At 38.6% G+C, this 13902-nt stretch overlaps 16 non-coding genes across 16 annotated transcripts; all 16 read right to left on the reverse strand.

The window, feature by feature from the left end:
- Positions 1-488: 488 nt before the first annotated feature.
- trnav-aac (transfer RNA valine (anticodon AAC)) lies at positions 489-561 on the reverse strand. Its single transcript has one exon. It is a non-coding gene; the product is annotated as a tRNA-Val (tRNA).
- A 561-nt stretch (positions 562-1122) lies between these two features.
- Positions 1123-1195, reverse strand: trnav-aac (transfer RNA valine (anticodon AAC)). Its single transcript has one exon. It is a non-coding gene; the product is annotated as a tRNA-Val (tRNA).
- Positions 1196-2995: 1800 nt separating this feature from the next.
- Positions 2996-3068, reverse strand: trnav-aac (transfer RNA valine (anticodon AAC)). Its single transcript has one exon. It is a non-coding gene; the product is annotated as a tRNA-Val (tRNA).
- Positions 3069-3629: 561 nt separating this feature from the next.
- On the reverse strand, positions 3630-3702 carry trnav-cac (transfer RNA valine (anticodon CAC)). The gene has a single exon. It is a non-coding gene; the product is annotated as a tRNA-Val (tRNA).
- A 141-nt stretch (positions 3703-3843) lies between these two features.
- trnav-aac (transfer RNA valine (anticodon AAC)) lies at positions 3844-3916 on the reverse strand. Its single transcript has one exon. It is a non-coding gene; the product is annotated as a tRNA-Val (tRNA).
- A 347-nt stretch (positions 3917-4263) lies between these two features.
- Positions 4264-4336, reverse strand: trnav-cac (transfer RNA valine (anticodon CAC)). Its single transcript has one exon. It is a non-coding gene; the product is annotated as a tRNA-Val (tRNA).
- A 783-nt stretch (positions 4337-5119) lies between these two features.
- trnav-aac (transfer RNA valine (anticodon AAC)) lies at positions 5120-5192 on the reverse strand. Its single transcript has one exon. It is a non-coding gene; the product is annotated as a tRNA-Val (tRNA).
- Positions 5193-5480: 288 nt separating this feature from the next.
- On the reverse strand, positions 5481-5553 carry trnav-cac (transfer RNA valine (anticodon CAC)). The gene has a single exon. It is a non-coding gene; the product is annotated as a tRNA-Val (tRNA).
- A 141-nt stretch (positions 5554-5694) lies between these two features.
- Positions 5695-5767, reverse strand: trnav-aac (transfer RNA valine (anticodon AAC)). Its single transcript has one exon. It is a non-coding gene; the product is annotated as a tRNA-Val (tRNA).
- A 733-nt stretch (positions 5768-6500) lies between these two features.
- On the reverse strand, positions 6501-6573 carry trnav-cac (transfer RNA valine (anticodon CAC)). The gene has a single exon. It is a non-coding gene; the product is annotated as a tRNA-Val (tRNA).
- A 347-nt stretch (positions 6574-6920) lies between these two features.
- On the reverse strand, positions 6921-6993 carry trnav-cac (transfer RNA valine (anticodon CAC)). Its single transcript has one exon. It is a non-coding gene; the product is annotated as a tRNA-Val (tRNA).
- Positions 6994-7795: 802 nt separating this feature from the next.
- On the reverse strand, positions 7796-7868 carry trnav-uac (transfer RNA valine (anticodon UAC)). Its single transcript has one exon. It is a non-coding gene; the product is annotated as a tRNA-Val (tRNA).
- Positions 7869-10113: 2245 nt separating this feature from the next.
- trnav-cac (transfer RNA valine (anticodon CAC)) lies at positions 10114-10186 on the reverse strand. Its single transcript has one exon. It is a non-coding gene; the product is annotated as a tRNA-Val (tRNA).
- Positions 10187-10533: 347 nt separating this feature from the next.
- Positions 10534-10606, reverse strand: trnav-cac (transfer RNA valine (anticodon CAC)). Its single transcript has one exon. It is a non-coding gene; the product is annotated as a tRNA-Val (tRNA).
- A 141-nt stretch (positions 10607-10747) lies between these two features.
- trnav-aac (transfer RNA valine (anticodon AAC)) lies at positions 10748-10820 on the reverse strand. Its single transcript has one exon. It is a non-coding gene; the product is annotated as a tRNA-Val (tRNA).
- A 981-nt stretch (positions 10821-11801) lies between these two features.
- trnae-cuc (transfer RNA glutamic acid (anticodon CUC)) lies at positions 11802-11874 on the reverse strand. The gene has a single exon. It is a non-coding gene; the product is annotated as a tRNA-Glu (tRNA).
- Positions 11875-13902: the final 2028 nt, after the last annotated feature.

Below are 13902 nucleotides of genomic sequence, written 5' to 3' on the forward strand. Positions count from 1 at the left end.
AGTTCCTTCTCATATGTTCTTTTTTTCAGTTCTTCGTTTAACATTCTGATTTCACTGTTGTCCTTTCTCGTCGTCGTTTGTATTCTTGATGTCGAAGCCATGTTGTCCGTCCGGTTATTTTAAGCAATATCCCCCAAACAGCTCACGCTGATGGGGGACAATAGCAAAAACGTTTCACAGAAACTTCACTACAGTCACTCACAAACTTTCAAACTTATAAGTCAACTAGACCTCCAAAAAAAACGATATTCTCTCTCAAGCACTCAGACACCTGCTTCTCTTCCACTTCCTGAAACTCCAAAAAGGGGCGTGTGAAGCGAACGTGATAACCACTACACTACAGAAACTGCTGCTACATTTAGCTGCGAGGAATAAACCGAATTTTACAGATATTCATGGCACGTATTCGAATTTCCAAAATACAGAATTCATGAAAATAACAATTCTTTGTTGAAAGTACAGTACCTACTGCACGTGTCAAAGAGCTCTGTTTCCGCCCGGTTTCGAACCGAGGACCTTTCGCGTGTTAAGCGAACGTGATAACCACTACACTACAGAAACTTCTGCAACAGTTATCTGCAAGGAGTAAACCGAATTTTACAGATATTCATGGCACGCGTTCAAATTTCCAAAATTAGGCATTTATGAAAATAACTATTCTCTGTTAATAGTACAGTACCTACTGCACGTGTCAAAGAGCACTGTTTCCTCCCAGTTTCAAACTGAGGACCTTTCACGTGTAAAGAGAACGTGATAACCACTACACTACAGAAACTGCTGCTTGATTTTTCTGCAAGGAGTAAACCGAATTTTAAAAATATTCATGGCACGTATTCGAATTTCCAAAATAAAGAATTCATGAAATTTTCTGTTACCACTATGGTACTTCAGAATGTGTCAATGAGCGTTGTTTCCGCCCGGTTTTGAACCAGGGACCTTTCGCGTGTGAAGCAAATGTGATAACCACTAGACCACAGAAACTACTGCTACAATTAGCTGCGAGGAGTAAATCGAATTTTACAGATATTCATGGCACGTATTCGAATTTCCAAAATACAGAATTCATGAAAATAACAATTCTTTGTTGAAAGTACAGTACCTACTGCACGTGTCAAAGAGCTCTGTTTCCGCCCGGTTTCGAACCGAGGACCTTTCGCGTGTTAAGCGAACGTGATAACCACTACACTACAGAAACTTCTGCAACAGTTATCTGCAAGGAGTAAACCGAATTTTACAGATATTCATGGCACGCGTTCAAATTTCCAAAATTAGGCATTTATGAAAATAACTATTCTCTGTTAATAGTACAGTACCTACTGCACGTGTCAAAGAGCACTGTTTCCTCCCAGTTTCAAACTGAGGACCTTTCACGTGTAAAGAGAACGTGATAACCACTACACTACAGAAACTGCTGCTTGATTTTTCTGCAAGGAGTAAACCGAATTTTACAGATATTCATGGCACGTATTCGAATTTCCAAAATACAGGAATTCATGAAAATAACAATTCTTTGTTGAAAGTAACAGTACCTACTGCACGTGTCAAAGAGCACTGTTTCCGCCCGGTTTCGAACCCGAGGACCTTTCGCGTGTAAAGCGAACGTGCAATAACCGCTACACTACAGAAACTGCTGCAACAATTATCCTGCAAGGAGTAAACCGAATTTTACAGATATTCATGGCACCGTGTTCAAATTTCCAAAAGTAGGCATTTATGAAAATAACTATTCTCTGTTAATAGTACAGTACCTACTGCACATGTCAAAGAGCAGTGTTTCCTCCTGGTTTCAAACTGAGGACCTTTCACGTGTAAAGCTAACGTGATAACCACTACACTACAGAAACTGCTGCTTGATTTTTCTGCAAGGAGTAAACCGAATTTTAAAAATATTCATGGCACGTATTCGAATTTCCAAAATAAAGAACTCATGAAATTTTCTGTTACCACTATGGCACTTCAGTATGTGTCAATGAGCGTTGTTTCCGCCCGGTTTCGAACCAGGGACCTTTCGCGTGTGAAGCACTGCAAGGAGTAAACCGAATTTTAAAAATATTCATGGCACGTATTCGAATTTCCAAAATAGAGAATTCATGAAAATAACAATTCTTTGTTGAAAGTACAGTACCTACTGCACTTGTCAAAGAGCACTGTTTCCGCCCGGTTTCGAACTGAGGACCTTTCGCGTGTAAAGCGAATGCAATAACCACTACACTACAGAAACTGCTGCTTAATTTTCCTGCAAGAAGTAAACCGAATTTTACAGATATTCATGGCACGTGTTCAAATTTCCAAAAGTAGGCATTTATGAAAATAACTATTCTCTGTTAATAGTACAGTACCTACTGCACGTGTCAAAGAGCACTGTTTCCTCCCAGTTTCAAACTGAGGACCTTTCACGTGTAAAGCTAACGTGATAACCACTACACTACAGAAACTGCTGCTTGATTTTTCTGCAAGGAGTAAACCGAATTTTAAAAATATTCATGGCACGTATTCGAATTTCCAAAATAAAGAACTCATGAAATTTTCTGTTACCACTATGGCACTTCAGTATGTGTCAATGAGCGTTGTTTCCGCCTGGTTTCGAACCAGAGACCTTTCGCGTGTGAACAAACGTGATAACCACTACACTACAGAAACTGCTGCTACATTTAGCTGTGAGGAGTAAACCGAATTTTACAGATATTCATGGCACGTGTTCAAATTTCCAAAATTAGGCATTTATGAAAATAACTATTCTCTGTTAATAGTACAGTACCTACTGCACATGTCAAAGAGCACTGTTTCCTCCCGGTTTCAAACTGAGGACCTTTCACGTGTAAAGCGAACGTGATAACCACTACACTACAGAAACTGCTGCTACATTTAGCTGCGAGGAATAAACCGAATTTTACAGATATTCATGGCACGTATTCGAATTTCCAAAATACAGAATTCATGAAAATAACAATTCTTTGTTGAAAGTACAGTACCTACTGCACGTGTCAAAGAGCTCTGTTTCCGCCCGGTTTCGAACCGAGGACCTTTCGCGTGTTAAGCGAACGTGATAACCACTACACTACAGAAACTGCTGCTACAATTATCTGCAAGGAGTAAACCGAATTTTACAGATATTCATGGCGCGCATTCAAATTTCCAAAATTAGGCATTTATGAAAATAACTATTCTCTGTTAATAGTACAGTACCTACTGCACGTGTCAAAGAGCACTCTTTCCTCCCATTTTCAAACTGAGGACCTTTCACGTGTAAAGAGAACGTGATAACCACTACACTACAGAAACTGCTGCTTGATTTTTCTGCAAGGAGTAAACCGAATTTTACAGATATTCATGGCACGTGTTCAAATTTCCAAAAGTAGGCATTTATGAAAATAACTATTCTCTGTTAATAGTACAGTACCTACTGCACGTGTCAAAGAGCACTGTTTCCTCCCAGTTTCAAACTGAGGACCTTTCACGTGTAAAGCTAACGTGATAACCACTACACTACAGAAACTGCTGCTTGATTTTTCTGCAAGGAGTAAACCGAATTTTAAAAATATTCATGGCACGTATTCGAATTTCCAAAGTAAAGAATTCATGAAATTTTCTGTTACCACTACGGTAAATCAGAATGTGTCAATAAGCGTTGTTTCCGCCCGGTTTCGAACCAGGGACCTTTCGCGTGTGAAGCAAACGTGATAACCACTACACTACAGAAACTGCTGCTACATTTAGCTGCGAGGAATAAACCGAATTTTACAGATATTCATGGCACGTATTCGAATTTCCAAAATACAGAATTCATGAAAGTAACAATTCTTTGTTGAAAGTACAGTACCTACTGCACGTGTCAAAGAGCTCTGTTTCCGCCCGGTTTCGAACCGAGGACCTTTCGCGTGTTAAGCGAACGTGATAACCACTACACTACAGAAACTTCTGCAACAATTATCTGCAAGGAGTAAACCGAATTTTACAGATATTCATGGCACGCGTTCAAATTTCCAAAATTAGGCATTTATGAAAATAACTATTCTCTGTTAATAGTACAGTACCTACTGCACGTGTCAAAGAGCACTGTTTCCTCCCAGTTTCAAACTGAGGACCTTTCACGTGTAAAGAGAACGTGATAACCACTACACTACAGAAACTGCTGCTTGATTTTTCTGCAAGGAGTAAACCGAATTTTAAAAATATTCATGGCACGTATTCGAATTTCCAAAATAAAGAATTCATGAAATTTTCTGTTACCACTATGGTACTTCAGAATGTGTCAATGAGCGTTGTTTCCGCCCGGTTTCGAACCAGGGACCTTTCGCGTGTGAAGCAAATGTGATAACCACTACACCACAGAAACTACTGCTACAATTAGCTGCGAGGAGTAAATCGAATTTTACAGATATTCATGGCACGTATTCGAATTTCCAAAATACAGAATTCATGAAAATAACAATTCTTTGTTGAAAGTACAGTACCTACTGCACGTGTCAAAGAGCTCTGTTTCCGCCCGGTTTCAACCCGAGGACCTTTCGCGTGTTAAGCAAACGTGATAACCGCTACACTACAGAAACTGCTTCAACAATTATCTGCAAGGAGTAAACCGAATTTTACAGATATTCATGGCACGTGTTCAAATTTCCAAAATTAGGCATTTATGAAAATAACTATTCTCTGTTAATAGTACAGTACCTACTGCACATGTCAAAGAGCACTGTTTCCTCCCGGTTTCAAACTGAGGACCTTTCACGTGTAAAGCGAACTTGATAACCACTACACTACAGACACTGCTGCTACATTCAGCTGCAAGGAGTAAACCGAATTTTACAGATATTCATGGCACGTGTTCAAATTTCCAAAAGTAGGCATTTATGAAAATAACTATTCTCTGTTAATAGTACAGTACCTACTGCACATGTCAAAGAGCAGTGTTTCCTCCTGGTTTCAAACTGAGGACCTTTCACGTGTAAAGCGAACGTGATAACCACTACACTACAGAAACTGCTGCTACATTTAGCTGCGAGGAATAAACCGAATTTTACAGATATTCATGGCACGTATTCGAATTTCCAAAATACAGAATTCATGAAAATAACAATTCTTTGTTGAAAGTACAGTACCTACTGCACGTGTCAAAGAGCTCTGTTTCCGCCCGGTTTCGAACCGAGGACCTTTCGCGTGTTAAGCGAACGTGATAACCACTACACTACAGAAACTGCTGCTACAATTATCTGCAAGGAGTAAACCGAATTTTACAGATATTCATGGCACGTGTTCAAATTTCCAAAATTAGGCATTTATGAAAATAACTATTCTCTGTTAATAGTACAGTACCTACTGCACATGTCAAAGAGCACTGTTTCCTCCCGGTTTCAAACTGAGGACCTTTCACGTGTAAAGCTAACGTTTAAAAATATTCATGGCACGTATTCGAATTTCCAAAATAAAGAATTCATGAAATTTTCTGTTACCACTACGGTAAATCAGAATGTGTCAATAAGCGTTGTTTCCGCCCGGTTTCGAACCAGGGACCTTTCGCGTGTGAAGCAAACGTGATAACCACTACACTACAGAAACTGCTGCTACATTTAGCTGCGAGGAATAAACCGAATTTTACAGATATTCATGGCACGTATTCGAATTTCCAAAATACAGAATTCATGAAAATAACAATTCTTTGTTGAAAGTACAGTACCTACTGCACGTGTCAAAGAGCTCTGTTTCCGCCCGGTTTCGAACCGAGGACCTTTCGCGTGTTAAGCGAACGTGATAACCACTACACTACAGAAACTTCTGCAACAATTATCTGCAAGGAGTAAACCGAATTTTACAGATATTCATGGCACGCGTTCAAATTTCCAAAATTAGGCATTTATGAAAATAACTATTCTCTGTTAATAGTACAGTACCTACTGCACGTGTCAAAGAGCACTGTTTCCTCCCAGTTTCAAACTGAGGACCTTTCACGTGTAAAGAGAACGTGATAACCACTACACTACAGAAACTGCTGCTTGATTTTTCTGCAAGGAGTAAACCGAATTTTAAAAATATTCATGGCACGTATTCGAATTTCCAAAATAAAGAATTCATGAAATTTTCTGTTACCACTATGGTACTTCAGAATGTGTCAATGAGCGTTGTTTCCGCCCAGTTTCGAACCAGGGACCTTTCGCGTGTGAAGCAAATGTTTTTCTGCAAGGAGTAAACCGAATTTTACAGATATTCATGGCACGTGTTCAAATTTCCAAAAGTAGGCATTTATGAAAATAACTATTCTCTGTTAATAGTACAGTACCTACTGCACGTGTCAAAGAGCACTGTTTCCTCCCAGTTTCAAACTGAGGACCTTTCACGTGTAAAGAGAACGTGATAACCACTACACTACAGAAACTGCTGCTTGATTTTTCTGCAAGGAGTAAACCGAATTTAAAAATATTCATGGCACGTATTCGAATTTCCAAAATAAAGAATTCATGAAATTTTTCTGTTACCACTACGGTAAATCAGAATGTGTCAATGAGCGTTGTTTCCGCCCGGTTTCGAACCAGGGACCTTTCGCGTGTGAAGCAAACGTGATAACCACTACACTACAGAAACTGCTGCTACATTTAGCTGCGAGGAATAAACCGAATTTTACAGATATTCATGGCACGTATTCGAATTTCCAAAATACAGAATTCATGAAAATAACAATTCTTTGTTGAAAGTACAGTACCTACTGCACTTGTCAAAGAGCACTGTTTCCGCCCGGTTTCGAACCGAGGACCTTTCGCGAGTAAAGCAAACGCGATAACCACTACACTACAGAAACTGCTGCTTGATTTTTCTGCAAGGAGTAAACCGAATGTTAAAAATATTCATGGCACGTATTCGAATTTCCAAAATAAAGAATTCATGAAATTTTCTGTTACCACTATGGTACTTCAGAAAGTGTCAATGAGTGTTGTTTCCGCCCGGTTTCGAACCAGGGACCTTTCGCGTGTGAAGCAAACGTGATAACCACTACACCACAGAAACTACTGCTACAATTAGCTGCAAGGAGTAAACCTTCAAATTTCCAAAATTAGGCATTTATGAAAATAACTATTCTCTGTTAATAGTACAGTACCTACTGCACGTGTCAAAGAGCACTGTTTCCTCCCAGTTTCAAACTGAGGACCTTTCACGTGTAAAGAGAACGTGATAACCACTACACTACAGAAACTGCTGCTTGATTTTTCTGCAAGGAGTAAACTGTTTCCGCCCGGTTTCGAACCGAGGACCTTTCGATTAGCTGCAAGGAGTAAACCGAAATTTAAAAATATTCATGGCACGTGTTCAAATTTCCAAAAGTAGGCATTTATGAAAATAACTATTCTCTGTTAATAGTACAGTACCTACTGCACATGTCAAAGAGCAGTGTTTCCTCCTGGTTTCAAACTGAGGACCTTTCACGTGTAAAGCTAACGTGATAACCACTACACTACAGAAACTGCTGCTTGATTTTTCTGCAAGGAGTAAACCGAATTTTAAAAATATTCATGGCACGTATTCGAATTTCCAAAATAAAGAATTCATGAAATTTTCTGTTACCACTATGGTACTTCAGAATGTGTCAATGAGTGTTGTTTCCGCCCGGTTTCGAACCTGGGACCTTTCGCGTGTGAAGCAAACGTGATAAGCACTACACCACAGAAACTACTGCTACAATTAGCTGCAAGGAGTAAACCGAATTTTAAAAATATTCATGGCACGTATTCGAATTTCCAAAATAGAGAATTCATGAAAATAACAATTCTTTGTTGAAAGTACAGTACCTACTGCACTTGTCAAAGAGCACTGTTTCCGCCCGGTTTCGAACCGAGGACCTTTCGCGTGTAAAGCGAATGCGATAACCACTACACTACAGAAACTGCTGCTTGATTTTCCTGCAAGAAGTAAACCGAATTTTACAGATATTCATGGCACGTGTTCAAATTTCCAAAAGTAGGCATTTATGAAAATAACTATTCTCTGTTAATAGTACAGTACCTACTGCACGTGTCAAAGAGCACTGTTTCCTCCCAGTTTCAAACTGAGGACCTTTCACGTGTAAAGCTAACGTGATAACCACTACACTACAGAAACTGCTGCTTGATTTTTCTGCAAGGAGTAAACCGAATTTTAAAAATATTCATGGCACGTATTCGAATTTCCAAAATAAAGAACTCATGAAATTTTCTGTTACCACTATGGCACTTCAGTATGTGTCAATGAGCGTTGTTTCCGCCCGGTTTCGAACCAGGGACCTTTCGCGTGTGAACAAACGTGATAACCACTACACTACAGAAACTGCTGCTACATTTAGCTGTGAGGAGTAAACCGAATTTTACAGATATTCATGGCACGTGTTCAAATTTCCAAAATTAGGCATTTATGAAAATAACTATTCTCTGTTAATAGTACAGTACCTACTGCACGTGTCAAAGAGCACTGTTTCCTCCCGGTTTCAAACTGAGGACCTTTCACGTGTAAAGCGAACGTGATAACCACTACACTACAGAAACTGCTTGATTTTTCTGCAAGGAGTAAACCGAATTTTAAAAATATTCATGGCACGTATTCGAATTTCCAAAATAAAGAATTCATGAAATTTTCTGTTACCACTATGGTACTTCAGAATGTGTCAATGAGCGTTGTTTCCGCGCGGTTTCGAACCAGGGACCTTTCGCGTGTGAAGCAAATGTGATAACCACTAGACCACAGAAACTACTGCTACAATTAGCTGCGAGGAGTAAATCGAATTTTACAGATATTCATGGCACGTATTCGAATTTCCAAAATACAGAATTCATGAAAATAACAATTCTTTGTTGAAAGTACAGTACCTACTGCACGTGTCAAAGAGCTCTGTTTCCGCCCGGTTTCAACCCGAGGACCTTTCGCGTGTTAAGCAAACGTGATAACCGCTACACTACAGAAACTGCTTCAACAATTATCTGCAAGGAGTAAACCGAATTTTACAGATATTCATGGCACGTGTTCAAATTTCCAAAATTAGGCATTTATGAAAATAACTATTCTCTGTTAATAGTACAGTACCTACTGCACATGTCAAAGAGCACTGTTTCCTCCCGGTTTCAAACTGAGGACCTTTCACGTGTAAAGCGAACTTGATAACCACTACACTACAGACACTGCTGCTACATTCAGCTGCAAGGAGTAAACCGAATTTTACAGATATTCATGGCACGTGTTCAAATTTCCAAAAGTAGGCATTTATGAAAATAACTATTCTCTGTTAATAGTACAGTACCTACTGCACATGTCAAAGAGCAGTGTTTCCTCCTGGTTTCAAACTGAGGACCTTTCACGTGTAAAGCTAACGTGATAACCACTACACTACAGAAACTGCTGCTTGATTTTTCTGCAAGGAGTAAACCGAATTTTAAAAATATTCATGGCACGTATTCGAATTTCCAAAATAAAGAATTCATGAAATTTTCTGTTACCACTATGGTACTTCAGAATGTGTCAATGAGTGTTGTTTCCGCCCGGTTTCGAACCTGGGACCTTTCGCGTGTGAAGCAAACGTGATAAGCACTACACCACAGAAACTACTGCTACAATTACCTGCAAGGAGTAAACCGAATTTTAAAAATATTCATGGCACGTATTCGAATTTCCAAAATACAGAATTCATGAAAATAACAATTCTTTGTTGAAAGTACAGTACCTACTGCACTTGTCAAAGAGCACTGTTTCCGCCCGGTTTCGAACCGAGGACCTTTCGCGTGTTCAGCGAACGTGATAACCACAACACTACAGAAACTTCTTCAAAGATTATCTGCAAGGAGTAAATCGAATTTTACAGATATTCATGGCACGTGTTCAAATTTCCAAAATTAGGCATTTATGAAAATAACTATTCTCTGTTAATAGTACAGTACCTACTGCACATGTCAAAGAGCAGTGTTTCCTCTTGGTTTCAAACTGAGGACCTTTCACGTGTAAAGCGAACGTGATAACCACTACACTACAGAAACTGCTGCTTGATTTTTCTGCAAGGAGTAAACCGAATGTTAAAAATATTCATGGCACGTATTCGAATTTCCAAAATAAAGAATTCAAGAAATTTTCTGTTACCACTATGGTACTTCAGAATGTGTCAATGAGTGTTGTTTCCGCCCGGTTTCGAACCAGGGACCTTTCGCGTGTGAAGCAAACGTGATAACCACTACACCACAGAAACTACTGCTACAATTAGCTGCGAGGAGTAAACCGAATTTTACAGATATTCATGGCACGTATTCGAATTTCCAAAATAGAGAATTCATGAAAATAACAATTCTTTGTTGAAAGTACAGTACCTACTGCACTTGTCAAAGAGCACTGTTTCCGCCCGGTTTCGAACCGAGGACCTTTCGCGAGTAAAGCAAACGCGATAACCACTACACTACAGAAACTGCTGCTTGATTTTTCTGCAAGGAGTAAACCGAATGTTAAAAATATTCATGGCACGTATTCGAATTTCCAAAATAAAGAATTCATGAAATTTTCTGTTACCACTATGGTACTTCAGAATGTGTCAATGAGTGTTGTTTCCGCCCGGTTTCGAACCAGGGACCTTTCGCGTGTGAAGCAAACGTGATAACCACTACACCACAGAAACTACTGCTACAATTAGCTGCAAGGAGTAAACCGAATTTTAAAAATATTCATGGCACGTATTCGAATTTCCAAAATAGAGAATTCATGAAAATAACAATTCTTTGTTGAAAGTACAGTACCTACTGCACTTGTCAAAGAGCACTGTTTCCGCCCGGTTTCGAACCGAGGACCTTTCGCGTGTTAAGCGAACGTGATAACCACTACACTACAGAAACTGCTGCAACAATTATCTGCAAGGAGTAAACCGAATTTTACAGATATTCATGGCACGCGTTCAAATTTCCAAAATTAGGCATTTATGAAAATAACTATTCTCTGTTAATAGTACAGTACCTACTGCACGTGTCAAAGAGCACTGTTTCCTCCCAGTTTCAAACTGAGGACCTTTCACGTGTAAAGAGAACGTGATAACCACTACACTACAGAAACTGCTGCTTGATTTTTCTGCAAGGAGTAAACCGAATTTTAAAAATATTCATGGCACGTATTCGAATTTCCAAAATAAAGAATTCATGAAATTTTCTGTTACCACTATGGTACTTCAGAATGTGTCAATGAGCGTTGTTTCCGCCCGGTTTCGAACCAGGGACCTTTCGCGTGTGAAGCAAATGTGATAACCACTAGACCACAGAAACTACTGCTACAATTAGCTGCGAGGAGTAAATCGAATTTTACAGATATTCATGGCACGTATTCGAATTTCCAAAATACAGAATTCATGAAAATAACAATTCTTTGTTGAAAGTACAGTACCTACTGCACGTGTCAAAGAGCTCTGTTTCCGCCCGGTTTCAACCCGAGGACCTTTCGCGTGTTAAGCAAACGTGATAACCACTACACTACAGACACTGCTGCTACATTCAGCTGCAAGGAGTAAACCGAATTTTACAGATATTCATGGCACGTGTTCAAATTTCCAAAAGTAGGCATTTATGAAAATAACTATTCTCTGTTAATAGTACAGTACCTACTGCACATGTCAAAGAGCAGTGTTTCCTCCTGGTTTCAAACTGAGGACCTTTCACGTGTAAAGCTAACGTGATAACCACTACACTACAGAAACTGCTGCTTGATTTTTCTGCAAGGAGTAAACCGAATTTTAAAAATATTCATGGCACGTATTCGAATTTCCAAAATAAAGAATTCATGAAATTTTCTGTTACCACTATGGTACTTCAGAATGTGTCAATGAGTGTTGTTTCCGCCCGGTTTCGAACCTGGGACCTTTCGCGTGAGAAGCAAACGTGATAAGCACTACACCACAGAAACTACTGCTACAATTACCTGCAAGGAGTAAACCGAATTTTAAAAATATTCATGGCACGTATTCGAATTTCCAAAATACAGAATTCATGAAAATAACAATTCTTTGTTGAAAGTACAGTACCTACTGCACTTGTCAAAGAGCACTGTTTCCGCCCGGTTTCGAACCGAGGACCTTTCGCGTGTTCAGCGAACGTGATAACCACAACACTACAGAAACTTCTTCAAAGATTATCTGCAAGGAGTAAATCGAATTTTACAGATATTCATGGCCGAGTAAAGCAAACGCGATAACCACTACACTACAGAAACTGCTGCTTGATTTTTCTGCAAGGAGTAAACCGAATGTTAAAAATATTCATGGCACGTATTCGAATTTCCAAAATAAAGAATTCATGAAATTTTCTGTTACCACTATGGTACTTCAGAAAGTGTCAATGAGTGTTGTTTCCGCCCGGTTTCGAACCAGGGACCTTTCGCGTGTGAAGCAAACGTGATTTTTTTTTTTTTTTTTTTTTTTTATTATCAAAAATGTTTGTTTACAATATTTACAGTACAATCTACTGTTTACAGTACAATCCACAGAGAACAATACAGAAGACACTAGACTAACAGAGGCAGGTGAACAATTCACCCCCTATCAAATTATCAACAAAGAAAATATCAAAACAGTGCTTTCAAAAATTATAAGTGATACCTCCACTCTCCTCTCGTGAAATTAACCCACTCCCTTCAACAAAAGACTCATCAAAATGTTCCATCCCATAATTAAACAACATATCTATGTGTTTACTGAACAGTGCTATAAAGATACTCCACACCTGAACCCTCTTTCTGTCAAAAGAAACATAATTCCTCCTACAAAAAATAGCATACCTCACAAAACTCAAAACCATATTCAACAAACACACATTAGCACCCTCACATTTACCAGACACTCCAAATAACAAAAGTTCCTCCCACGCATACTTTTTCACGAAATCTCCCCCCCAGTTTCTACATAACATTTCCTTAACTTTACAAAAAAAATATTTTAAATCCTCACATTCTATAAACAAATGCATAAGAGTTTCCGGGAAACGTCCACATACGTCGCATTCCCTTTCTATCTCACAATTAATTTTCTTTAGCACCACCTTTGTAAATATTCTATTATGTCTTAGTTTGAAATCATTATTTTCACACTCCTTACTATTATATTTTACATTTAAATTTCCCCATATCTTTTTTTCATCCAATTCCGGAAAAACTACTTTCCAAAATTTCTCAGCAGCCGGCCTTCTACACACTTTTCCTACCATTATTCTATACAATCTTTTCACTGGTATACTAGATAAATGTACTTTCTTCTTACTGCTACCAATGAACAAATTAGGAAATACAAATAAATCTTCTCTTTCAACTTCACTATTTATTAAATCAACCCATGCTCTTGGTATACTATTCTTTATCTTGTCATACATATTATTCACTGTTCCCCTTCCCACCTCTTCATCCCATTCATTGATTATGTCAAAAATAGCTTCCCCAGGTAAAAACCCTGGAATTACCTCATAAGTATAATCTTTTATTTGCCGTAGACCTGCACTCATAAATACTTTATTATACAAAACTTTTTCTTTGTTCTTGATTTTCTCATTCAGAAATATAGGTTGATTCATAATCAGGTCAATATGTCCACATTCATAATATACATTAGGCAACAACTCTGCCCATGCATTTAGCACCTCTTTATAAAAATCTGGTACCTTTTCAAACATTGCCCTTTTAAGCCCCATCAATAAACCATTATCCTCACAACCACCACTCTCCTCTAAGTAGACTCTAAAGAAGTGTTTCCAGCCATAATCTTCACTGTCATACAAATATTTCTTTACTGTTTTTATCCTAATAGCTTTTCTTTTGACATCTAAATCTACAAGTTTTAAACCTCCATCCACATAGTCAGCAATCAATGTTTTCTGAGATATTCTCACTCCTTTACCATCCCATATAAAATTTGACACCACATTATTCAATTCATTTAGGACCCAC

Source organism: Salmo salar, chromosome 29, assembly GCF_965601325.2.
Source record: "Salmo salar chromosome 29, fSalSal1, whole genome shotgun sequence".
Taxonomy (NCBI): domain Eukaryota; kingdom Metazoa; phylum Chordata; class Actinopteri; order Salmoniformes; family Salmonidae; genus Salmo; species Salmo salar.